The sequence below is a fragment of the Schistocerca nitens genome, chromosome 2 (assembly GCF_023898315.1).
Source record: "Schistocerca nitens isolate TAMUIC-IGC-003100 chromosome 2, iqSchNite1.1, whole genome shotgun sequence".
Classification (NCBI taxonomy): Eukaryota; Metazoa; Arthropoda; class Insecta; order Orthoptera; family Acrididae; genus Schistocerca; species Schistocerca nitens.
In genome coordinates, this window is record NC_064615.1 from 980997016 (window position 1) to 981021975 (window position 24960).

Below are 24960 nucleotides of genomic sequence, written 5' to 3' on the forward strand. Positions count from 1 at the left end.
CTTCTTGATTCATAATTTTAAAGATGTTTAGCATCATCCACGAAGAAACTGTATGGGTACGCTGTGGCGGACATCAGCAACGTGCGGATTTGGATGAAGTAGTTTGGTAACAGATTGCCAACGGCCTTGCCGCAGTGGTAATACCGGTTCCCGTCACATCACCGAAGTTAAGCGCTGTTGGGCTGGGCTAGCACTTGGATGGGAGACCATCCGGTCTGCCGAGCGCTGTTGGCAAGCGGGGTGCACTCAGCCCCTGTGAGGCAAACTGAGGAGCTACTTGATTGAGAAGTAGCGGCTCCGGTCTCGTAAACTGACATACGGCCGGGAGGGCGGTGTGTTGACCTCACGTCCCTCCATATCCGCATCCAGTGACGCCTGTACGCTGAGGATCACACGGCGGCCGGTCGGTTCCGTTGGGCCTTCATGGCCTGTTCGGACGGAGTTTCGTTTTAGTTTTTTTAGTTTGGTAACAGAGAAACGGACACTGCAGACAAACCGCGCAGCGGTCGACCGACTATGTCACAGATGGCAATCGAGGACGTCATGGCGAAGTGTTTCGAGGAGCCCGACGCGTTCGAGTTCACAATAAACGGCGAAAGCTCTAAAAAAAGAAAATATTCTTTTCACTTATTATCTTGTAAGCTTCAGAAAAGAACACTTCACCTGAAACATCCTTAACACTTTCCATGTGAGGTACATTTTTCATTTAAAGTTATGCAAGAATTCTGTTGATTCATTTATCTTGAGAAAGAGAGTCAGTGTAGTCGAGATGAACGCCAATTCTCGTTTCGCGATAAGCAGCAGCCTAAATCTTCCGGCGTCCATGGAAGACAAAAGGACGCGAAGTACTTCGGGTAGTGGCATTCGCAAAATTGTATTTGAAGCTGGCGCTGGAGTCCATTAATTTTAATCAAACGGCGCTTCGCTCGCGTTTTGCGAGAGAGAGAAAAAAAGAGAGAGAAAAAAGAATTTGCATTGAGTTCGCATTAAAAGCGCAGCTCGTTGGCACTAGCGATAACGAAGGTCCAGAGAGCTTTACACTGACAGGCAGAAGAGATTACTGTCGCCTCCGAGAGATGCAGTGCTCACGAGGAAAGAGTAATGACGATAGTATTATCTATGGACCACGGTGTTTCCCTAGAAAAAAGAAAAAGAGTATTCTAAACGTATAGCAAAGCCTACACGGAGTAGAAACTTATGTGAAGCTTTCCAAACAAACGTTCTGTAATTTAATCTGCAGCATATGAATATTGATGAACTTCACCTGAAGGAAAGTCCACAAGTAGGATTTCATTACGAGGAAATTGCGTGTAGAGGACAGACAGTGGACTGCCTTGAAAGTGGTCCACGTTTATCTGCAAGTCAGCGGGCTCTACAAGAGCCCTCTTCCCAAGCCCAGAGAACCAAGCCAGGTCGGCCTTGCAGTAAAAGCAACGACTATAGTAACTTGGTGAGAACCTCTGTATGCCGTTCTCAATCACGTACACTGGGAGGAAAATGATGGTAGGCTCACAGTGCGCTGTTCGAGAGCGGGGAGGCCAACAAATACGCCACATTCGCACGATCACAGGACTACACTCATGCTCATAAATTAAGGATAATGCTGATACATGGTGAAACAACGCTCTGGTGGGCGGTTTGCGGGTTTAAATCACATCGGGGTATGACCATGCGGTGTATCTGACTGCGGTCGTCGCACACTGGCGCTGGCAGCAGTCCACATGCGCAGAGGTGTGTTGGTGCATGTCAGAGTACGGTGCAGCGAGTAAGTGAGCAGACGTTTTCAGACGTGCTAATGGTGACAGTGTGTTGAAAATGGCTCAAAGGACACATATTGATGACGTTATAAGGCGTAGAATACTAGGGCAACGAGAGGCTGGTCAAACACAGCAGGTCGTAGCACGGGCCCTCCGTGTGCCACAAAGTGTGATCCCAAGATTATGGCAACGTGACCAGCAGACAGGAAACGTGTCCAGGCGCTTCAGTACAGGACGTCCACATTGTACAACACCACAAGAAGACCGATATCTCACCATCAGTGCCCGCAGACGGCGACGGAGTACTGCAGGTAGCCTTGCTCGGGACCTTACCGCAGCCACTGGAACAGTTGTCTCCAGACACACAGTCTACAGACGACTTAACAGACATGGTTTATTCGCCCGGAGACCTACGAGGTGCATTCCACTGACCCCTGGTCACAGGAGAGCCCTTAAAGCCTGGTGTCAAGAGCAGTGTACATGGTCACTGGAACAGTGGTCCCAGGTTATGGAGGAGGAGGAGGAGATTAGTGTTTAACGTCCCGTCGACAACGAGGTCATTAGAGACGGAGTGCAAGCTCGGGTGAGGGAAGGATGGGGAAGGAAATCGGCCGTGCCTTTTCAAACGAACCATCCCGGCATTTGCCTGAAGCGATTTAGGGAAATCACGGAAAACCTAAATCAGGATGGCCGGAGACGGGATTAAACCGCCGTCCTCCCGGATGCGAGTCCAGTATGCTAACCACTGCGCCACCCCGCTCGGTTCCCAGGTTATGCTCACGGACGAGTGCAGGTATAGTCTGAACAGTGATTCTCGCTGGGATTTCATCTCGCGTGAACCAGGAACCATATACCAACCCCTTAATGTCCTTGAAAGGGACCTGTATGGAGGTCGTGGTTTGATTGTGTGGGGTGGGATTACGATTGGTGCACGTACAACCCTGCATTTCTTTGACAGAGGAACTGTAACAGGTCAGGTGTATCGGGACGTCATTTTGCACCAGTATGTCCGCCTTTTCAGGGGTGCAGTGGATCCCACTTTCCTCCTGATGGATGATAACGCACGGCCCCACAGAGCTGCCATCGTGGAGGAGTACCTTGAAACAGAAGATATCAGGCGAATTGAGTGGCCTGCCTGTTCTCCAGACCTGAATCCCATCGAGCACGTCTGGGATGTTCTCGGTCGACGTATCGCTCCACGTCTTCAAACCCCCAGGACACTTCAGGAGCTCCGACAGGCACTGGTGCAAGAGTGGGAGGCTATACCCCAGCAGCTGCTCGACCACCTGATCCAGAGTATGCCAACCCGTTGTGCGGCCTGTGTATGTGTGCATGGTGATCATATCCCATACTGATGTCGGGGTACATGCGCAGAAAACAGTGGCGTTTTGTAGTACACGTTTTTCGGGACGGTTTTCTCAACTTACCACCAATACTGTGGACTTACAGATTTGTGTCGTGTGTGTTCCCTATGTGCCTGCGCTATTAGCGCCAGTTTTGCGTAATGCCACGCTGTGTGGCACCACATTCTGCAATTATCCTTAATTTATGAGCATGAGTGTACATCAACCTTACGTCGTAATATTTTACACACAGGTTTCCATCCATCAGGTGCGTAAAACATGAAGCCATGCAGATACAACAGCTCTGGTAGTGTTAAATTCTCACGAGTAAAACTTGATGATAAATTCGTGGATGGCTGAGTTGAGTCTACAGCGTGCGGCGTCTGGTTTATTAGCGGGCACATCGTTTTTCTATCATGAGAGTATCGTTAAATAATACCAAGGGCTATTCGGAAAGTAAGGTCAGACAGGGTGCGAAATGGAAACCACAGTGAAAATCCGCTGAAGCTTTGCACTGACCTGTTGGGCAGTGTCTCAAGTATGCCCGGCGATAGTGTCACGTGGCCCTTTTCAGTTTAGAGCGCACAGTGAACATGTAAAGATGCCTAGACCGAGAGTCCTCCGCGCCAAGTATGAGGACCTGGTGACAGATTTCGCCTGATGTCATGCAGCCCACGTAATATAACTGTCATGCGTGTCCTCCCTCAGGACAATTTTCGGTCACACGATGGAAGGGCAGTGAAGATACTCCTGCAGCGTTTTCGATGAGAATTGTTTGGTCATCTACAATACAGCCCGTAATTGACTCCCCCTGAGTTTCATCTCTGCTCACATGAACCGCTTGCTATGATAAACATTTTGGCACAGTGGACCAGCGCAGACAATCAGCGGAAATCAAAGGCAGCGGACTTCTATGACGAGGGAATTGGAAAGTTGGTTTAAGGTAACGAAAAATGTCTACGTAGAGAAGTAGCTGGAATTTTTAGCTAACTGTTGCAAATAAAACATTTTTTAATTTCAATGTGGTCTCCATTTAGCGACCGATAGGATCACGTTTTCCGAACGGTCCTCGTATGATACGATATGAGAGACATGTGCTGACGCTTAGAGGATCTTGTTTAATCGTCTTACTTAATTTCAAAGGGTTGTGTCATAGAGGAATTCATTAAAATTAGGCTGGGTGATAATCTTTTCAGTAGGGACAAGCGTTGTTCTCTGAGCAAGTCGTGCAAACCTGCGCTGACTTGAATTAAAACACACGACGTTGTTTAACACAATCGGCAGAGGATTGTGACAGTTAGTTACGTCAGCGAAACCTCGTTTTTGTTACCATTCACCACCGGCGGTGCTGTTCGTATCGTTTATAGCTGAGGCAGCACTCACGACATATTACTCTCTACTGGCCCATTTGGAGTCGCCAACTCTAGCGTGACGTTTGGTCGACACGACTCAGCAACAGCTGCGTCTGAACTGAAAATAAGGACCAGCCGACCGTCGAAATATTGTGTCGACTTGAAGATCTTCCTGCAAACCTGAGAAGAATATCACATAATCCTGCGATTTAACCCACCATTCAGTTAAGGAATCAATGGCAGATTCGAATCAGCTGAGATGGGTCGGTCATGCTCGACGACCGGGTTTCAATCTTTCCCTCGTTCCGCTGTCATCAACACAATCGCGAATTTTACATCCGCATATCATAGTTAAATGACTGTACACTATAAGTCGCGAAGGAACGGCGCCATTGTGATCGAGTACAGAAGGCGCCTGTTCTAATTTTGCGACTGGACCACCCGTCCGGATCTCTAAGCCAACACTTCTACACAGCGTCACGTTTTTATTTTACTTTCATGTTACATCTACAAGCACCATCCGCCAGTCATTGCTCGTCGTTCCGTTTCCTGCAATTGTGCAGGCTTTCCTAGCTGTTGTCACTGAAGGTAAAATCCTTCTAGTTTTCCCTATGCACACGTTTGCACAGCCACATGCCACTTCATGGGTTCTTGCAGTGTGGAGGCGAGCAGATGCCTCCGTTTAGCATCAAAAAAAGTATTTTTCTCTCAACGCAAATTAAAAAGACTGTTTCCGAAGCAAAACGGACGCACATGTTCGGCTCCACGCTGTGGGAGTCTATGAGGTGACTTTTGAGTGTGGCGGAGTGTATGCAGGTGAAATTGGAAGGACAGTAAAAGAACTTATTAAAGAGCCCGAATGCCACACGTGTCTAAAACGAAATCTGCGGTACCCGAAAAGGAAGAAGGAAAGGAAGATTGGGTTTAACGTCCCGTCGACATCGAGGTCACTGGAGACGGAGCACAACCTCAGAGTGTGTCAATGATAGGGAAGGAAATCGGCCGTGGCATTTCAAAGGAACCATCCCGGCATTTGGCTGAAGCGATTTAAGCAAATCATGGGAACCCTAAACCTGGATGGCCGGATGCGGTTTGAACCGTCGTCCTCCCGAATGCGAGTCCAATGTGCTAACCACCTCACCACCTCGCTCGGTGGAATACCAGGAGAACTGCAGTTAAGATATACAGACAGGATGATTCTTATTAACGTTTAAAAAACCCTTAGCGACGTAGACGACGCTGAGTCAAGTAATATAATATGAAACATTGTGCCTCAAATCTTGGGAAATACCCCAAAAATGGATGATAAATGTTGAACGTTTGACGTCACATCCAAAATACGTAGGATGTTTTCGAGCGCCTGCGTGAAGGGATTATTGAGCGATGCAATACTTTCATTCAAGCAGGCGGTGCAAACTTAGAACACCTTTTGTAAATGTGAGCTGTTGTAAATATAGAAGTTACAAAATTATTGTCCTCGCTGTAGCCAAGCAAAATAGGTTCTTATGCTATGTTTATTTATTTTCCCCTTCTCATTCTGTTTACGGGCATTATGTAGCAAAGAAAATGTGGGTATTTACTAGTAATAATTTATTTCGAAACCTCATATTGATTTACCTGTGGCGCGATATGGTTGGTTTTTTTTTTTTTTTTTTTTTTTTTTTTGTACTGTACTTTGCAATAAACCACCGGAGATGTCGAGACCGGTAAATAAATTAGTAAATTAGTACTTCAATGTAAACACAAAATTCTCTAACAACAGGAAAAAAATACTGCCTGCCAGAGTCGTAACTCGAACCCTGACGACACTCCCCAAAGTGCTACATGTAGGCGCGGAGCAACACTGACATGAATACTTCATTGGATTGGGATTATCAGGTGCAACAGTCCGATAGACACAACCGCTGCACGTGCGACGACATACATCTGGCGACGTCAAATGTTCAACATTTGTCAACCAGTTTTGCAACCCCATGTATCTTGTATTACATTACTTGTCTCTGCGTCATCTACGTCGCTTCGGACGTTATTAAACGTTAGTGAGAATCACCTTGCAGAATTCAATAACAAACGAGCGCTAGCAAAGGAATTCAACATTTATAGAACGAAACTCCGAGAAGCGGTTGAGATTTCTAAGGCCAGACGTAATGTCAAAAGACGCAATAGGCTTCCAGATTCCTGGCTTCCCGCCATAAGGGACTAAGTACTCAGCCACGGTGTGTTAGAAATGCAAACAACTACCAGGAAGCCTCTGCTAATCGACAACAATACACTACTGGCCATTCCAATTGCTACACCAAGAAGAAATGCAGATGAAAAACGGGTATTCATTGGACAAATATATTGTACTAGAACTGACATGTGATTATATTTTCATGCAATTTGAGTGCATAGATCCTGAGAAATCAGTACCCAGAACAACCACCTCTGACCGTAATAACGGCCTTCATACGCCTGGGCATTGAGTCAAACAGAGCTTGGATGGCATGTACCGGTAAAGCTGCCCATGTAGCTTCAACACGATACCACAGTTCACCAAGAGTAGTGACTGGCGTATTGTGACGAGCCAGTTGCTGGGCCACCATTGACCAGACGTTTTCAATTGGTGAGAGATCTGGAGAATCTGCTGGCCAGGGCAGCAGTCGAATATTTCCTGTATCCAGAAAGGCCCGTACAGGACCTGCAACATGCGGTCGTGCATTATCCTGCTGAAATGTAGGGTTTCGCAGGGATCGAATGAAGGGTAGAGCCACGGGTCGTAACACATCTGAAATGTAACGTCCACTGTTCAAAGTGCCGTCAATGCGAACAAGAGGTGACCGAGACGTGTAACCAATGGCACCACATACCATCACGCCGGGTGATACTCCAGTATGGCGATGACGAATACACGCTTCCAATGTGCGTTCACCGCGATGTCGCCAAACAAGGATGCGACCATCATGACGCTGTAAACAAAACACGGATGCGACCATCATGACGCTGTAAACAGAACCGGGATTCTTCCGAAAAAATGACGTTTTGTCATTTGTGCACCCATGTTCGTCGTTGAGTACACCATCGCAGGCGCTCCTGTCTGTGATGCAGCGTCAAGGGTAACCGCATCACGGTCTCCGAGCTGATAGTCCATGCTGCTGCAAACGTAGTCGAACTGTTCGTGCAGATGGTTGTTGTCTTGCAAACGTCCCAACCTGTTGACTCAGGGATCGAGACGTGGCTGCACGATCCGTTACAGCCATGCGGATAAGATGCCTGTCATCTCGACTGCTAGTGATACGAGGCCATTGCGATCCAGCACGGCGTTCCATATTACCCTCCTGAACCCACCGATTCCATATTCTGCTAACAGTCATTGTATCTCGACCAACGCGAGCAGCAATGTTGCGATACGATAAACCGCAATCTCGATAGGCTACAATCCGACCTTTATCAAAGTCGGGAAGGTGATGGTACGCATTTCTCCTCCTTACACGAGGCTTCACAACAACGTTTCACTAGGCAACGCCGGTCAACCGCTGTTTGTGTATGAGAAATCGGCTGGAAACTTTCCTCATGTCTGCACGTTGTAGGTGTCACTACCGGCGCCAACCTTTTGTGAATGCTCTGAAAGGCTAAGCATTTGCGTATCACAGCATCTTCTTCCTGTCGGTTAAATTTCGCGTCTGTAGCACATCATCTTCGTGGTGTAGCAATTTTAATGGCCAGTAGTGTATTTTGATAAAATTCACCCTATCGTTCTCTCCCTCTTTAGGTTCCTATCCAATTGTGATGGCCCACCAATAATAGTCGAAAAAAGTATACACGAAAACCTCATTTCTTCAGAACTAGCGCAAGAAAACTTCCTTTAATAAGTGGACACGAATGTGGTCTGTTACAGTTGTAACGGATCAGTTACATCCGTTGATTTTATCCCCCTCACCCCTTGAAATATTAATTCAAATTGCAGACCTAGGGCAATGTATTGCAAACGTTTCCTAAGTGATGGGAGAAAAGCAACAAGTGAGAAGGAAATCTTCTATTAATGTTTGTGTCAAAATCTGTTACATATTCTCGTAGACTGAGAGTTCCGATGCGCCACCCAGTTTCGAGCTCCTGAGAAGGAAGTACTTACTGTAGGGCTACCTGGATGACGGATGCAAGGGAGGTGAAGACAGAGGACAACGGGCAACAGCACAGAGACTTCAACTCGCTGCTGTTGGAGAGGAAAAAAAAACCACCCACAACTCGAAGATAACGACTATTGATACCCGTCAGTCCCGGACTTGGGTTCGTTTCCAACTGTCGCGCATCTTATTAGCGCCAGGACAAGATTGCTGAAGTTAGTGTTGACTCATTTTTGGTAAAACATAGCGATGGTTTACTTCAAATGTCGATCTTTCAATTTTGCTTGGAGAAATAAGTGATTGCGTTGTTCCTTATTATCAATTAATTATGGAGTGTAAACTTTCGCCGAGCGACCGCTCAAGTCGCAGATTCGGATACTGCCTCGGGCATGGACGTGTGTGATGTCCTTATGTTAGTTAGGTTTAATTAGTTCTAAGTTCTAGGCGACTGATGACCTCGGAAGTTAAGTCGCATAGTGCTCAGAGCCATTTGAACCATTTGTAAACTTTCTTTTTATTCATAAATAGCTGTTTGCATACGGCTTCGCCCGCGTACCGTATCACATATATTTCACAAATTTATGCATTTTGCCCTGCTGTTTCATTTGAATTCTGAGGATACTTGTAACTGTGCCACCAGCTTCGAGAGAAAGGAATGTCGCTGGAAACTGCTTGATACTCAGCTCTGAACATCCTGCGACTCCAGAAAGGACGTTAAATGTGTCTGCGGTGTTGAGCCGCGTGGTACGATCTTAGGCCCCGCTGGCAAAATTATTGGCTCGCTGCAGTGCTCATTGTCACGATGTGGTAGGTGCACTGAACAAAGCAAATAAGAGATTGCGCTTCATACTTTTACAGCATTCCAAGTCAGTATCAACAGGTCGCTATCGGACGTTTCTGCAGATCACTTCTCATCGTCACTAACATCCCTAACAGTAGTAGAACTCTCTTACTCCTACAGCATTTTTACACAAATAATTAGTCACATACAAATCAAATGTTGTTCTACATCTATATCTGCACCACTACTCTGCAATTCACAATTACGTGCCTGGCAAAGGGTTCTTCGACCCACCTTCAAGATATTTCTCTACCGTTCCACTCTCGAACAGCGCGCGGGAAAAACGAACACTTGAAATTTTTCCGTGCGAGTTCTGATTTCTCGCACTTTATTCTGGTGATCATCCTTCCCTATGTAGGTGGGTGCCAATAAAATATTTTCACACTCTGAGGGCAAAATTGGCGATTGAAATTTCATGAGAAGATCCTACCGCAACGAAAAACGCCTTTGTTTTAATGAATGCAACCCCAATTCGCGTATCATATCTGTGGCACACTCTCGCCTACTTCGTGATAATTTAAAACGTGCTACCCTTCTTTGAACTTCTGCGTCAGTCTTATCTGATGCGGATCCCACACCGCATAGTAATATTCCTGAAAAGGGCGCACAAGTATGGTGTATGCAGTCTCTTTAGTAGACCTGTTGCATTTTCTGTGTGTTTGCTCTCCCCCCAACATTATCTATGTTGAAATCTATCAATGGCTGAAGTTGCTCCAGAAGTTGTTGACTTATGCTTATATGTCACGCTCTTCCACGTCCACCTTAAACTATAGGATTACTAGTGGTGCCTTACTGTCATAGTAAATGTTTCCAGATGGCAAGAGATACGAGTGCCAATTTTGGTACAAATTCCTTCAGTTTTTACAGAGATATGCACCCTGTCTTAACCCTGACTATAGGGGTGAAACGTCAACATGATCGTCACCCGTAAGCCTTGTGACCCGAGAACTATGGATCTGACACTAATATCGGTCATTATCGAATATTTTTTTTAAAAGTATTATGTCTTCTCGTTCCCCACGCCGACCCCCACAATATTTTTATACAAACATTGAGTCATCTATATACACAAAATTTGACTGAAATTGCTCTAGACATTCCGGAATGAAGCCTCTGTGCAACCCTCTTTTTACCTCTACCCCTATGGGCAGACAACTTCGTGGTCCGGAGTACAACTACGCACCAAAGTTTCAATGTTTCATCGTAATCGAACGAATGGTATAGAAAAGCAAAGATGACACACAAACAAGTATTCATATTTTATGTATTAGATTTCTGGGTGAAGTTAGGCTCTATGTTTATTCTTATTTGTGTGTCTGACTATCTTTGCTTCATTGACTCACGCTCGGAACGACTGACCTTGTTTGTAGCAGTGAGTTCAACTTTTCATACGCAGTCAGCTACTAGAGCCAGGGCCCCAGTTATGAATATTGTGTTGGAATATTAATATTAATAGGGGAATTTTTTGTTATGCCCAATAGAGCAGGTTCATCCGAGAGAAACTTTTAAAATTTTGTGATACGCTCTGTAACTGAAAGTTGAAATTCTTTCAATTAACCTCAATCTTTCACTACAACAGAAGAACCCATACACAGTGTTCACCAAACTGTAATCACTAGTTGACTGTCCGCCCCCCTTTGCTGAGTGGTCAGCGCGTCTGCCACGCAGCGTGCTTGGGTTCGATTACCTGTCGGGCCGGAGATTTTCTCCGCTCGGGGATTGGGTGTTGGGTTGTCCTCGTCATCATTTCATTAGCATTGATACGCAAGTCGCCGAATGTGGCGTCAGCTAAAAATACTTGCAACTCGACAACCCAACTTCCTCACCTAGGGACTCTGGGTCATCAGTCCCATACGATCATTTCATTTCACCAGTTGTTCCCAGTAGAGGGATCGAAATGTCGACAATGTAAGAAGAAATTGAAGAAGAACATGACGTGATCTGACAACCTAAAGGGTTTTACCTTTAATTTCCTTGCCTGTTCCGCTCGCAAATAGAGCGAGAGGAAAACTATAGCTCCTAGGCCTCTGTGCGAGGGCTAGCCACCCTTATTTTGTCCTTGCGATCCTTCCGCGAGATGAACGTTCGAGATAGTACAATTATTCTGCAGGTTTTCGCAATTGCTGATTCTCTGAACTTTCTGTTTACATCTGCACAGGGCGTGATAACGCCCCGAACCGTCATTGTCGGGGAGGCGAAGCACTGAGGAGGGAACGAAACACGAGCTATGGAGGGACAGAGAGCGTGACAACCGTGAAGAGAAGAGCACGGCGATAAACACAGAATGCGACTAGCGCCGAGAGACTGAACATAACAACCAAGCATGCGCAACAGAGCATGTACCAGGCGAAGGCCAGGTCCCAGGTAGCTGACATCAGAGCAAGAACAACGGCCGTGGCTTATCGTTGCCGACAGGTAAATACCTCGGCCAATGATTCTGCCCATACAATGCTTCGCTTGCGTCGCCTGTGACAGCTTCCCGCACTATTCTCCCGCGAGACTCACGCCAGCACGTCTGCGTCCATATAGTAATAGGTTGACTGAGATCCTAAATTTCTTAATAGCGATTCGCGAAAAGATTGCATTCTCGGCTCCAGTGATTCCCATCTATAACTGCAGAGCATTTCCGTAGCACTCTCGTATTGATCGACCGTTAATAAATGTAGCAGCACGTCTCTATATTGCTTCGATGTCTTCCTTTATGAAATCTTCTGGGGTTCCCAAACACAAGATCGCACAAACGTTCTCTCTGCGGTCTCCACTGCATGTGCGCTGTTATGTTCCTAGCACTCTATCAATAAACTTTAGTCGTCCAGTCACCTTCCCTACAGCTGACATCTGCTCGTCGCATTTCGTATTTGTGTATTTTACCGATGTGACTTAATGAAACAGTATGTCATTAATACTGTATTTGAACAATACAGAAATCTTTCTTCCACCCGTCGGCACTCATCACCACTCATACCAATCAAGATGCCCATTCATTGCACGGAATAGAAATTCTGTCCAGGTTATGAGAACGATGACATTTCCTCTTAGGCAGCATCGTCATCAATAAATAATGTCAGGTATGATGAGCGCCATACCAAACGATGAAGAGCATGCTGTTCTACACATACGGTTCATAAACGGCCCCTACACGTTTTTTTTTTTTCATATCTACATGGGCGTTCAATAAGTAATGCAACATATTTTTTTTTCTGAAAGCAGGTTGCTTTCATTTGCGTTTGCAACATACCACATTGTTACCCACTCTTCTGGCTACAAAACCCTGTTTTTCAACATAATCTCCGTTCAATGCGTCGGCATTACGCCATCTTACTGGGAAGGCCTGTATGCCCGCGTGGTACCACTCGACTGGTCGACGTCGAAGCCTGCATCCTGCTGCATCAATAACCTCCCCATCATCCACGTACGCTTTCCGCAAAGTGCACTCTTCATCAGGCCGAACACATGGAAGTCCGAAGGTGCGAGACCCGGGCTGGATGAGGGACAACGCTCCAGTGAAGTTTTGTGAGATCCTCTCGTGTGCGCAGGCTTGGATGAGGCCTTGCGTTGTTACGGTGAAGAAGTTCGTTTGCATTTTTGTGGCGACGAACATGCTCACGTCGTTTCTTCAGTTTCCTGTGGGCACCACATAGCCGTGTGCGGTCGGACGACGCACGGGAGATCTGACAGATTTGAGCGAACTCAGTGCGATGATGACATACGACTCGCCCAACGACTCATCGTGCTTTTGTTCACTGCCAGGTCTCCGTAGACTTCTGCAAGCGCCTATGAATATCTGCGATGCTCTGGTTTTCCGCCAAAGGAAACTCAATGACAGTTCTCTGCTTGGAACTCATCTCCGTTACAGACGCCATTTTGAAGGCTACGGTATGGCGCCATCATCTATCGGAACTTCATCAAACTATAGGTGCTGAAGCGGGAATATTCCACGCTGTCCCACAACAAATTTCACATTTTTCAACCGAGAGTAAAAATGTTTTGCATTACTTATTGAACTCCCCTCGTACATGTATAACCCCGGAGGCCACCTTAGGATGTGCGTTGAAGGATACGTCTCGTACGACTATATCCCCCCTCCCGCAGCCCCATATGATCCATTCGCGCATGGCGCTTGAGTTCTAATTTCACGGACATTCTCTATGCGGTCATTTCGCGCGTCGCATGTGGGAGAAAGTAATATTTTGCCCGACTATCCCCGGAAGGCCCACTCTTGGAATTTCAATAGTGAAGCTCTCCGTGATGCACAACGCCTCTCTAGTAGCGTCTGCCATTGGAGCTTGTTGTGCATCGTCGTAATGCTATCCCGAGCAGTACACGAGACCATGACGAAGCGCGCCGCCCTGCATCGAATCTTATCTATCTCTTTTGTTACCTCAACCTGATAAGCAATACTCAAAAATCAGCAATGTTTTGTTAAGTCACTTTTTTCGTGGATCAATTAAACATCCTTAAGAGTCTTCCTGTGAATCTCAGTCTGCCATCTGCTTTTCCTGCTGTTAAGTTTCATGTACTCATTCCACTTTAAGTCACTTTTAATGGTTGCCCCTAGGTATTTTCCGGTAGTTACTCTTTTCAGAGAGTTGTCAATGATAGTGTAATCGTACAATAGTTGATTTCAATCGCACATCAGTGGATTTTTTCGTCTATTTATGCTCAATGCGCTACATTTACTTACGTTCAGGGTCAACTGCCAAAGCCTGCACCAATCATCGATTTTTTGAAGGTCTTCCTGCAGTTCGCTGTAGTCTTCTGGTGTTAGATCGCTACGTTCTCATAGATGATGATGATGAAGTCCCATACTCATTGACAGAGCGTAAGGGAACGATGAGGAAGACCTGCACCGCCGTACTAGGCAAGGTCCTAGTGGAGGTGGTTTGCCATTGCCTTCCTTCGGGTGGTTTGGCATTGCCTTCCTTCGACCGTAATGGGAATGAATGATGATGATGAAGACGACACAAGAACACCCAGTCATCTCTGCAATTTCGTTTTTGCAATCTCTAGTTGAAGCCAGCCCACACAAATACAGCTATCACGTCATTCATGCGACACTCACTGTCAACGGAAAGTGTCCGTCTGTTTCCCATTACAAACAAGATGATTTTGAAACCGGAATATTACGTGCAAATTGGATAGAAAGGTCTCGAATTTTTCTACTGCGACATTTGTTTTACTGAGATGTAAACCGGTATAGTAGAACACGAGGAGTATCCAGTACAGCATGCCGCCCGCACCGACTTTTAGCGCCATACAGCAGCGCTGTTGAGTGGCTGCTGAAATACTGGTTATTCTTCGTGTTTTATTGTCCCAGTAAAACAATATCTTACTAGACAAATTTGGAATCGCTTTGTCGGATGGGCACGTAAAATACCTCTCTAAAAATAATTTTGTTTGTAATGGGAAATAAACCGACCCTTTCCGTCGACAAGGGCAACGGCCTTGCCGCAGTGGATACACCGGATCCCGTCAGATCACCGAAGTTAAGCGCTGTCAGGCGTGGCCGGTACTTGGATGGGTGACCATCCGGGCCGCCACGCGCTGGTGCCATTCTTCGGGGTGCACTCAGCCTCGTGATGACAATTGAGGAGCTACTCGACCGAATAGTAGCGACTCCGGTCAAAGAAAACCATCATAACGATCGGGAGAGCGGTGTGCTGACCACAACCCCCTCCTAACCGCATCCTCTTTTGAGGATGACACGGCGGTCGGATGGTCCCGATGGGCCACTTGGTGGCCTGAGGACGGAGTGCTTTTTTTCGTCGGCACAGGGCGTCGCATGACAAACGTGATGAGGAGCATTTACTCAGTTTGTGCATAAGTTCATAGCATTTTTCCGTAAGTTACATAAACACAACAAATACACGTAACAGAAACTTTAGTCATTAATAATACACTCTCTTTCACTATTTACAACACTCTGCCAACGCTGGGGTAACATGTCGATTCCGCGACTGTAGAAGTGCGTGGTTTTGAGGCGAAGAACACGTCGAACCACATTCGCAGCGCATTTTCATCCGGAAAAGAAGTTCCTGGAAGGCTGTTCTATAGAGAGAGGAAAATGTGAAAATCTGAGGCCGCTAGATCAGGCGAATAAGGTGGCCACGGACTGACTTCCCAACTCAACTCCTGTATAGGCCTACTGTATTTTGTCAGTCTAGCAGAATGCGGGCGGGCGTTACCTAAAAAAAAAAAAAGGGGGGGGGGCTCTGAGCACTATGCCACTTAACTTCTGAGGTCATCAGTCGCCTAGAACTTAGAACTAATTAAACCTAACTAACCTAAGGACATCACACACATCCATACCCAAGGCAGGATTCGAACCTGCGACCGTAGCGGTCGCTCGGCTCCAGACTGTAGCGCCTAGAACCGCACGGCGACTCCGGCCAGCAAAGATATCTCAGTTGTTGACAATAAATATCACACAGGCGCTGTTCCACCAGATAACATTACCTTTGTGGATGCGCGCAGTTCTTTGTACGGGAAGTTGCTATTTTGTTTGGGTTCAACCACTCCTTTCTTTTCCTTATGTTAGATAGGGAGGACACTATTTCTCGTCACGAATAACTCTACAGGATACGAATGGTCGGTACTGTTCACGAGCAAGCTATGATGCACGTATGGTCACCCGCTGATTTTTTTGATTTGGATTAGAGCATGCGGTAACCATACATCCGATTTTTGAACGTCACCCCTTGCATACAGATGTCGCACAGTGGTGGAATAATCACAGTTCATCACATTTGCCAGTACAGTGACGTGGATTATTAGGGATTAATACGTCTAAGCGATTTTCATCAAGCCCCGAAGATCTACCTGGGCGTGGAGAGTCACTAACGTCAAAATAAGCCTCCTAAAAACTAGAAAAGCATTTTGTTGCCGTGCTCTGTCCAATGGCAATATGCCCATACGCGGCGCAAATGTTTCTGGCTGCCTCCGCTGCAACCATACCCTTACTGAACTCAAACAGAAGACTACGTCGGAAACGTTTCGATTCACTTGGCACCATTTTCCACCGTCCACAGCTCTGTACGCACTACTACCGACCGAGCGAGGTGGCGCAGTGGTTAGCACACTGGACTCGCATTCGGGAGGACGACGGTTCAATCCCGCGTCCGGCCATCCTGATTTAGGTTTTCCGTGATTTCCCTAAATCGCTCCAGGCAAATGCCGAGATGGTTCCTCTGAAAGGGCACGGCCGTCTTCCTTCCCTAATCCGATGAGACCGATGACCTCGCTGTTTGGTCTCTTTCCCCAAAACCAACCAACCAACCAACTACTACCGAATGACAAAAATTACAATTTGTATGCTCAAGCAGCAACAAATGAAAAGTCACAAGCGATAAATAAGCCGATAGCAACCGGAACTACAACGTGTAAAACAAAAACGCTACAAACTTATGTACACTACTGGCCATTAAAATTGGTAAAACACGAAGATGACGTGCTACAGACGCGAAATTTAACCGACAGGAAGAAGATGCTGTGATATGCAAATGATTAGCTTTTCAGAGTATTCACACAAGGTTGGCACCTACAACGTGCTGACATCAGGAAAGTTTCCAACCGATTTCTCATACACAAACAGCGATTGACCGGCGTTGCCTGGTGAAACGTTGTTGTGATGCCTCGTGTAAGGAGGAGACATGCGTACCATCACGTTTCCACCTTTGATAAAGGTTGGATTGTAGCCTATCACGATTGCGGTTTATCGTATCGCGGCATTGCTGCTCGCGCTGGTTGAGATCCAATGACTGTTAGCAGAATATGGAATCGGTGGGTTCAGAAGGGTAATACGGAATGCCGTGCTGGATCCCAACCGCCTAGTATCACTAGCAGTCGAGATGACAGGCACCTTATCCGCACGGCTGTAACGGATCGTGCAGCCACGTCTCGATCCCTGAGTCAACAGATTGGGACGTTTGCAAGACAACAACCATCTGCACGTACAGTTCGACGACTTTACAGCAGCATGGACTATCAGCTCGGAGACCATGGCTGCGGTTACCCTTGACGCTGCATCACAGACAGGAGCGCCTGCGATAGTGTACTCAACGAAGAACCTCGGTGCACGAATCGCAAAACGTCATTTTTTTCGGATGAATCCAGGTTCTGTTTACAGCATCATGATGGTCGCATCCGTGTTTGGCGACATCGCAGTGAACGCACATTGGAAGCGTGTATTCGTCATCGCCATACTGGCGTATCACCCGGTGTGATGGTATGGGGTGCCATTGGTTACACGTCTCGGTCACCTCTTGTTCGCACTGACTGCACTCTGAACAGTGGAAGTTACATTTCAGAAGTGTTACGACCCGTGGCTCTACCCTTCATTCGATGCCTGCGAAACCGTACATTTCAACAGGATAATGCACGACCGCATGTTGCAGGTCCTGTACGGGCCTTTCTGGATACAGAAAATGTTCGACTGCTGCCCTGGCCAGCATATTCTCCAGATCTCGCATCAACTGAAATCGTCTGGTCAATGGTGGCCGAGCAACTGGCTCGTCATAATACGCCAGTCACTACTCTTGATGAACTGTGGTATCGTGTTGAAGCTGCATGGGCAGCTGTACCTGTACACGCCATCCTAGCTCTGTTTGACTCAATGCCGAGGCATACCAAGGACGTTATTACGGCCAGAGGTGGTTGCTATCTGGGTACTGATTTCTCAGGATCTATGCACCCAAATTGTGTGAAAATGTAATCACATGTCAGTTCTAGTATAATATATTTGTTCAGTGAATACCCGTTTATCATCTGCATTTCTTTTTGGTGTACCAATTTTAATGGCCAGTAGTGTACTAACCTAATATTTGGTCTAACTCCAGCTACACGTAGCAAACACGAAATTGCAAACAGCTACCGAAACACCAGATAAAATGCGCCTGACGACTCTTAGGAGGGATACCCCAGATACTGTAAAATATAACAGTAGTCGCGCTTCCTTGTGTTATTCCCGAAATTGCATCTATATTTGTCGATTTCATTCCGTTAAGAGCGACGTGTTGAGCCAAATCTGGTTCGATCCTCGGTAAGCTCGTACTTTTAGTGTGCTTGTGATGTAAAAGTACGGGATTGTTAAGGCAATGGAGGGTGAAGCTTTGACAATGCCAGCCACTCGTGCTGGCGAAACGTCAGAAAAATCATCAGAAAAATCATTAGATGAACGTCGGCCGAAGAACGCGAGACAGAATCCAATAGGCAGTTTGGCTAAAAGTACGGGCTCTTTCAGGTACCGAACAAGTGAGAGGCGATGCCTCTCCCCGACGTATTCAGTAAAGAACGCCAGCGTGTCGCCCACATACGTAACAGCACCCGTTGGCGGCAACTTACGCAACGTGCGTGTCAGTGACGGTTGCGCTACCTAATGTTATATGCGCACGTGTCAGCAGCAGAATGTTCACTGAGTGGAAATGCGTGTTGCTGAGAGCTCTGGCGTGTCTCTGACAGTCCAAACGTCGAGAGAAAAACGATTGAAAAAAAAAGGGCGACACTGTTCCTGCTTCAGTGAGACAGTTATTTAATTAGAGATACGGACAGTAGGTGTCTAGCGATTTTTTTACCTTCTGTCTCTTCCCACATCTTTTGGATTGTCACATATATTCGCTGGACTAGTAAAACAAAACTGTCATCAACGTGAAGTTTGGTTTGAATACTACTTTCATCCTTTAAATAGGCCTAATCCGCCGGCCGAAGTGGCCGTGCGGTTAAAGGCGCTGCAGTCTGGAACCGCAAGATCGCTACGGTCGCAGGTTCGAATCCTGCCTCGGGCATGGATGTTTGTGATGTCCTTAGGTTAGTTAGGTTTAACTAGTTCTAAGTTCTAGGGGACTAATGACCTCAGCAGTTGAGTCCCATAGTGCTCAGAGCCATTTGAACCATTTTTTTTAGGCCTAATCCAATTGGAAGTGGGTGTCTCCTGCGAATTCGAATTACTCTGCCAGTTAAAGAGAGACAGCAGTTTTACGTGGACTTCGAACCACGGCCAGCTGGGCATTTTTAACTTTAACAAGTAACAACCAGAGGTGAAAGACGTGATGACAGAAGAAAGATGCCAGAACCGACTAAGGACTGAACCACAGACCTTTCGAACTCTCAGATTTACCTGAGTAGCTACCGAGCCACACAATTAGCATTAACTACACAGTTCTTATTGTCATTGTTAAACTTGCTGTTCCTCATACGGAACAGGACTACGAACATCCTTCAAATTTTTGCTGTTGAGAAATATTAGCTCTGGAGAACCCTTAAATACAATCGACTCTTCCTACTACGAACATCGATAAATCGAACTAATCGTCCTGTCTAGACAAATTGAAGAAATCCTGCGTATTTTGGCACAGTCGACAAATCGATTGACTAGCGTGACACCGAACCCACAAACTCACTTTAGCCCGAAGTCAGAGTCTATCTAAAACTTCGTAATTCAAATGTTTCATCAGTTGTGTCCTCTTTCAATACATCGACACATAACTTTGTTTAATCGAAAGTGAATATCGTAATACAGCAGATAAATAGGTTGCAAAAATGCATTCAAAGAAGTAAAAACGTTTCACTCTCGGACGCCATCCTTCTGATGTAGATTTCATTATTTCGTACTTTTTAACGGTTTGTGGAAACCAGAAGAAGAAGCACAGCCGATTCCACCTGTAGCTACAGAAGACGGAAGTCGTCTCAGGAGACGTTGCGCATATACATCCTGAGAGCGGAAGTACACGATTACGTATTTTCGAGTCTGGCCACACGGAAAATGTGTTTGCCCAAGCTCACTAGAGGTCACTGCAGCAGGAAAAGATCACCGATTTCTTATTTTTTCTTCTTGTACCGGATACCTGTATTTCGATTATTTCTTGATTCCCTCTTGATCAGCCAAAATTTTCGTTAAATCGAACTCTTAATTATTCGAACTTTCTGAGGTCTCTTGAATTTTGAATTGTCTATAGACGACTGCAGTTATTTCTTAAATAATACCCACTCCTGGAACATCTACTTTATTTCCATTGCGTGATGATCGAAGTCAAGCAGTCAACCCAGTTGTCCATCTCTGTCACTACACAGCAGACGTTATAATGAAACGCCCAAGAAGACACTTAACGAGAAAAATCCGTATGGAGTAAGGCCTTGACACTTACCTCCATCGCATATTGATCGGAGTCAAACAACCAACGCAATTAATTCCTCCCAATATGCGGTAGGTATTACAATGAAACGCGCAAAAAGAAATTTACCTTGGTAAAATACGTTTGTAATAAGATCTAGAAATAGGTCCACAGGGTAATGATCGAAATCAAGCTCGAAACCCGACTCTCCATTTCTGCCAATATGCGGCAGAGATTATCATGAAACTACTTATCAAGGGAAAATTCGGTCGGAGTAAGGACTAAACATCTACATCCATCGGGTATGACATAAAGTCAAGCAGGCAAATTATTTACCCATATCTGCCATAAGCAACAAACGCTATAATGAAATGCTTAAGACGAAACATACAATGTGGATAAGAACTAAGAGTAAACAATGTAAATGGAAGGCCAAGAGAGAGGCGCTCACGTGAACACGTTATAAGGCTGGGGTGCAGTCTTACTCCCATGAGCCGGCCGCTGTGGCCGGGCGGTTCTAGGCGCTTCAGTCCGGAACCGCGCGACTGCAACGGTCGCAGGTTCGAATCCTGCCTCGGGCACGGATGTGTGCGATGTCCTTAGGTTAGTTGGGTTTAAATAGTTCCAAATTCTAGGGAACTGATGACCTCAGATGTTAAGTCTCACAGTACTCAGAGCCATTTGAACCTTACTCCCCTGTGTTCGACATGTACATTGAAGAAGTAATGAATGACATGCAACAAAGATTCAGAAGAAGAATTAAAAACACAGGGCGAACGGGTGTTATCAGCAAGGCCAGCGGAAGACATTCCTATTCTCAGAGATAGTCACGAAGAATTATAGGATTTCTTGAATAGAATGATAATCTACTGGGCGCAAAATATTGGCTGAGAATAATCCAAATACAGACGAAAGAAATGATGATTGGCAGAAACGAGATTAGCTGTAAAATGAAGGACAAAATGGAGGACCACGCAGTAGACGAAAGTAAAGAAATATTGCTACCTCGGGAGGGAAATAACGCATGATGGACGAAACAACACGGATGTGAGAAGTGGATCAGAACACGCAAATAGGGCAATCCTTGCCAAAACAAGATTACTGTCATCACACATAGATTTTAATTTCAGGAAGCAATTTTTGAGAATGTATATCTGAAGCACACACAATCAATGATTGTAACAAACTGGAAAAGAAGACAGTCGAAGCGTCTGACATGTGACGTACAGAATGGAACAAGGAAACTGTAAATTCTGAAGTAACGTTATTTGCACGAATAAACTAAGGAAAGACATTATTCTATTGGCGGAAGTGTATATACAGGGTGGTCCCGAATTCATGGTACAAACTTTAATGGTAGGTGCAGGACATTGTAACAAGGATATATTGTATAGGAATGTATAGTCCCAGGTGACGCGGTGAGGCGTAAACAGGGGAAATAACGGCCGAAAGGAAAACGAAAGATTTTATTGAAATCGTTGTTGACAAGTGTCATGTTTACAGTAAGTGTTCAAAATTGCGTCCACCATGAGCGATACATGCTTGACAGCGTCGGTGCAGCGATTGGCGTACACGTTCAAAGATGCCTGGTATTTCACGCACACCTGCAGCAGCTACAGATATGCGAGCAACGAGATCCTCATCTAACTGGAGTCTCATAAACAAGGCTCTTAAGATGTCCCCATAAAAAGTAATCGAGGCAAGAGAAATCAGGAGATCGGGGTGGCCAAGGGACTGGTCCACCACGCCCAATCCATCTAGCACCAAACGTGGCATTCAGGTAATTCCGTACAGCAGTGCTGAAGTGTGCTGGCGCTCCATCGTGCTGAAACCACATGCGGTTACGAATGGCGAGCGGAACATCTTGCAGCAGTTCTGGTAACACTTCGTGCAGAAAAATACGATAGCTTTCGCCACAGAGTCGCGTGGGTAGTAAGTATGGCCCAATCAAAAAGTCGTTCACAATACCAGCCCACACATTAATACCGAAACGTTGTTGATACGCATGTGGACGCGTTGCATGTGGATTATCTGTTGCCCACACATGGGAATTGTGCGCATTAAAGACACCCTCGCGTGAAAATGTCGCTTCATCTGTAAATAGCACATGACCTACGAAATCCGGCTGCAACGCACATTGCTGCAACAACCACTGGCAGAAGTTCACGCGAAGAGGATAATCTGCCGGATTCAATGCTTGTACTTTTTGAAAATGGAAGGGGTGTAAGCGATTTTCATTTAACACTCTGCATACAGTCTGATGACTCACATGTACGTCACGCGCAACAGTTCTTGTGCTTGACTCGGGTCTATCAGCCACTATGTTCAAGATGCGTTCTTCCAGTCTTGGAGTGCGTACAGCTCTTAATCGACCAGCGTCATGTCTGTTGACGTCGAACGTACCTGTTTCACAAAGTTGACGATGTAACCGTTGAAAAATTCTATGATCCGGCATTCGTCGATTAGGATACGCCGTGCGATACATTCGTAACGCAGCTCTGGCGTTACCATTTGCACGGCCGTACATGTAATGCATGTCTGCTTTTTCTGCATACGTAAAGTCACCCATCGTCTACGGCAGCACAATTGTGAATGGCGCTTGTCCCTACTGCGATACATCATGTTCATCTACTGCCCTCTACCGGCAGTGACACCAACCGATCACTCCATTTCTCTTTCCCCTGTTTGCGCCTCACCGCGTCACCTGCGACTATACATTCCTATACAATAAATCCTTGTTACAATGTCCTGTACCTACCATTAAAGTTTGTACCATGAATTCGGGACCACCCTGTATTCAGCATGCCATAAATGTTTTCCTAACAAAATGACACAAACTGTCTGTTACTTCTTAAAGATGACATCGGAGAGATCTGCTTCGTTCTGGTGTTCACATTCTACTATTCTGTTATGGAAACTCCCGAATGCTCGGTGTAGCATGTCTCTGGAGAATGGCGGTGATTTCGTCTTCAATCGTCTATTTTAATTCATGGAACATGTGAGGTACACATTGCTTTTACGAGACGCACTTTTCAAACAATTGGTGAAGGCTTCCGTCGATTGTCGAACAATGTGACGTGGCTCGGTCCTGCTGAAACTATATATTTTTCATGTTGAAATCGAGTTTCGGTTAAAAAATGTTTCTACTTAGAAACAGACCGTGGGGTGTTACTGTTATTGCAATGCCATCCTCAAGTTTCTAAGGGTAAGGGGGCAATGACATCATGACGTCATACTGTACACCATACTGTAACACTGATGCTATGTAATGGACGATCGTGAAACTCTAAGGATTTTCCTGTAACCAGTAACGGAAATTCTGTTTGTTAACGGATGTGTTGCGGTGGAAGTGGGCTTCATCTGACATCTATATGTTGTTACGGGAATTGGAGTCCGCGTTGATTTTACCAATACCCGTTCGCAACTCCCTAGACGACATATGGTCTCGTGGTTTTAATTGTTGCACAATCTGTGACTTATAGGAGTGGAACTTACAAGAAAAATAAATGTGTGTGAAATCTTAAGGGACTTAACTACTAAGGTCATCAGTCCCTAAGCTTACACACTACTTAACCTAAATTATCCTAAGGACAAACACGCCCAAGGGAGGACTCGAACCTCCGCCGGGACCAGACGCACAGTCCATGGCAGTCATTAGACCGCTCGGAGTGGAACTTGTGCGCTTCGTCGCTCAGTCTCTAGCTCAGATGCATGTTGTCGAACGGGGACTGGGTGTTTGTGTTGTCCTCACCATTTCATCATCATCATTCGTGACTGTGACTAGACCGGACTGAGTAAAAACAAATTTTACTGTGTAATAATTGGGACTTTGTAAGGGCGCTGATGACCGCGCAGTTGAGCGCCCCACAAACCAGTCATCATCATCATCATCATGTCGTCGAATGGAGCGGCGAGGATTCCTCTCGACGCAAATTTAACAGCTGCAATGTTATCTGGGATACACGTCCATGACGTCCTAGCTGGTAATGCTGTCAAAATACCCTTTGCGCATGAGCCACCTTATGATTTTTAATCCTGCTTGTAAAACCCTGTCACAACGATAGCATGTTCCGCATCACTCCAATGCTGCATGATTACTAACTGTCGGCACTACAGTGCCCACAATACTAATGTTCAATATTTTCCGTTCCCTGCGCCATTCTGTAAAATGATGCTGAAAACTGGCCGATTAAGGTAATCTCAGGATCGCCTGGGAAAGAAATATATGGAATGCACCGTCTAGGAGGGAGGGCGGCGTCGCAGGACATGTGTTAAAGACTTTAGAGGATAACTGTCATAGTACTTGAGGAAGTTGCAATGGGAAAACGCTGCAGGGGAAGACAGAGTTCGTAATATATTCATAAAATATCCAACAAATAATTTAGGACGTTTAGTGTGCTACTTTGACAAGGAAACCAAACACAATTGGATTTTTGTATTTTTTTTTTTTTACATTTAC

At 45.8% G+C, this 24960-nt stretch overlaps 1 protein-coding gene and 2 pseudogenes across 4 annotated transcripts in view; 2 read left to right on the forward strand and 1 right to left on the reverse strand.

Moving 5' to 3' along the window:
* LOC126237311 (disks large 1 tumor suppressor protein) overlaps positions 1 to 24960 on the reverse strand; it is a 963837-nt gene that overhangs the window by 401103 nt on the left and 537774 nt on the right. The gene's annotated exons all lie outside the window — the stretch shown is intronic.
* On the forward strand, positions 117 to 234 carry LOC126237844 (5S ribosomal RNA; annotated as a pseudogene).
* Positions 14832 to 14949, forward strand: LOC126238021 (5S ribosomal RNA; annotated as a pseudogene).